The following is a 2,814-nucleotide window of genomic DNA, read 5'->3' as shown; positions in this document are numbered from 1 at the left end:
TGGAAGAGCAGGCAATGCTCTTAACCACTGACCCATCTCTCCAGCCCTGAAATTGTTTCTTCATGTGGGTACTGGGGTTGGAACTTAGGTCGTTAGGCTTGGCAGCAAACACCTTTATTTACTGAGCTATATGGCCTTTCTGGTATGTTTTAATGGGAAATCATATTATAGCTGAAGAATTTAAGTACTAGTAGTATAATAAATGTCACAGAAGCTCCCAAATAGCTGTGAACGTCTTTTTGTTTGTTTTGAAACAGTGTCTCACTTTGTAGCCTAGACTCACCTGGAACTCACTTCATAGCCCAGATTGTCCTAGAACTTGAGGCAGTCCTCCCAAGTGCTAGGATTATGGGCCTGAGCTACCCTGCCTTGCTCCAATGATGTCTATGTAAAAGAATATTGCTTGTCCTAGTTAAAATTGAAATTCCTGGTAGAACAATCATTATCTGTTCCTTCTATTTTTCTTCTTTCATAGCAGATTCTAAAAAGAACAAGGGGAAAGATAGGGTCTTTGAGTGCTGCTCCAGTTAGCTTTTGGTTAATGTGATAAAACACCATGATCAAAAGCAACTTAGGGACCATAGAGTTTATTTCGTCTTATAGTTCTAGTCCATCCTGAAGGGAAGTCAAGACAAGAACTCAGGTCAGAAACCTGGACACAGGAGATGAAGCAGAGACCGTAGAGAAGTGTTACTTTACTGGCTTGTGCTCCATGACTTGCTCAGCCACCCTCCTTACACAACCCCCAGGACCGCCTGCCCACCATGGGCCGGATCCTCTCACCAATCATTAATCAAGAAAATGCCCCACAGACTTGCCAATAGGCCAGTCTTATGGGCATTTTCTCAATTTAGGGTCCCTCTTGATAGATGACTTTAACTTGTGTCAAGCTGACAAAAGACAAAATCAAACAAATAAAAAACAGGACAGGTATCAATAACAATAGTGACTGCCATGTGGTCAGTGTATTGTGGATCAGGTACTGTGGTGGTCTAACATTCACAACCTGCCTATTCTATGGTTATGGGTGTGCTTGTGTGCCCATTGGTATACCATGCTTCTGTGCCTTATGTGAATTTTAAAATTTGGTTTCTTGAAACTCTTAGTAGGGTTATGGTTATTTCCTCTCTTCTGCCTTTTCCAGAATACTGCAGCTGTGAGGCCCAGCACTGACAGAGACTAATTGCTGAGTACTGAATGTGATGAGCTGCCGACCAGAGCTCTGCTGGACAGGAGCTCCTGGGAGGTGGTGCTGTTAATGCAGTGTGGCTGGGAAGAGGAGGAGTACCCTGGAGACTCTTGGAAAACTTCGCACAAGTAATGCGGATTTTGTTTGAAATGTCAAACAATAATGCAGGTGTCTTGAAGCAAATTATCAGATATCCCCCTCACATTCCCCTGCCTAATCCTTCACCCCATCCCTCTGCTCAGGATGACCCCACTAACAGTGGGGTGTGTATTTTTCCAGCCCTTTGTTTTTACACAAATAGATGCCCTGAAAGTTTTCCAGGGAGACTTTCTAAGAATTCCCTTCTCAACTACTACTGTGCTCTTAAATAACTTTTACTTTCCTTTCTGCTGGGCAGTTTCCTGTTTGGACCTACATGGAGGAACTTAGCCTTGTATTCTTTTAATCTTGAACTCTACAGGCAGTAGCTCAGTTTCTGTACACACTCTTCCTCTTAGATCTCCTTGTTCCTCGGGGGTTAGATATAGGGACAGGAATCATAATTTCACTGACTCTATAAGACTTTAGGTTATTCAAACTGCTGTTTTCCAGGTGTGTTCAGTTTGTTGGCTCTCTAAGTTCTTTGAAGGTTCAGGAAGTGCTGGGTCATTTTTGTTATTGGCAGAGACAATAAGTACGGATGCCTTTGCTTTCTTTAAGGGGGGGGTGTGTGTTTTAAGTATATAAATTAAATAATAGAGTTTGTGGAAAATTATCTTTTTAAAATTTTATTTTATGTGTATGGCTGTTTTGCCTACATGTTTGTCCATATGTGCCTGGCACCTGTGGAACCAGAAGAAAGCAACAGATCCCCTGGAACTGGAGTTACAGATGGTTGTGAGCTGCCGTTTGGATATTGGGAATTGAACCTTCATCCTCTGGAAGAGCAAACCAGTACTTTTTAACCATTGAACCACCTCTCCACTCTCAGAAAATTTATTTTAATTTGCTTAATTAATCAATTGCTTTGGTGAAATTTAAGTTGACTACTTTTAAATATTTTTGTTTTATATATATGAGTTTGTCTACATGTATATGTTTGTTTGCACACCGTGTGCGTGCTAAGTTGTGGTTTTTTTGTTTTGCTTTTGGTTTTGTTTCTTTATCTTGAGACAGGGGTCTCACTATGTAGTGCCAGTTGACTTGGAACTCAGTATGTAGTCCAGGCTGGCCTGGAATTTACAGAGCTCCACTTGGCTCTGCCTCCCAAAAGCTGGGATTAAAGACATGTGCCACCATGTCTGGCTAAATTGGGTATTTGTCTTTGTTTGCTCTCAGACAGGATCTTACTGTATAGCTCTAACTGGCTTAGAACTCACTGTGTAGACCAGTTTAGCCTTGAACTCATAGAGAGCCACCTGCTTCCTGAATGCAGGGATTAAAGGCGTGCGTTAACACACCTGGCCAGTTTGGGTATTCGTGAAGAAAGACTTCTACCACTGGTCTGTGTATGGCCTTCCACATATACTAGTTAGTATCTTTTCTCCCTGTTCTCCTTCCCCAGCTGACTCATCCTAACGTTTTGCTTGGGAGAAGGGCAATCAGTTCCCTGGATCCTAAAGGCATACACTTACGAATTTAAGGCG

General features: G+C 42.1%; 1 protein-coding gene across 1 annotated transcript in view; it reads left to right on the top strand.

The window, feature by feature from the left end:
* The window catches only part of Ttll4 (tubulin tyrosine ligase like 4), a 44,191-nt gene that overhangs the window by 10,833 nt on the left and 30,544 nt on the right, over positions 1 to 2,814 (top strand). The window contains exon 2 of the mRNA XM_013351689.2: positions 1,145 to 1,317. The gene's annotated coding sequence lies outside the window, so the exon portion shown is untranslated. The remainder of the gene's footprint in view (positions 1 to 1,144; positions 1,318 to 2,814) is intronic.

This window comes from Microtus ochrogaster, linkage group LG4 (assembly GCF_000317375.1).
Source record: "Microtus ochrogaster isolate Prairie Vole_2 linkage group LG4, MicOch1.0, whole genome shotgun sequence".
Taxonomy (NCBI): domain Eukaryota; kingdom Metazoa; phylum Chordata; class Mammalia; order Rodentia; family Cricetidae; genus Microtus; species Microtus ochrogaster.
This window is presented reverse-complemented; position numbering and strand designations above follow the sequence as displayed.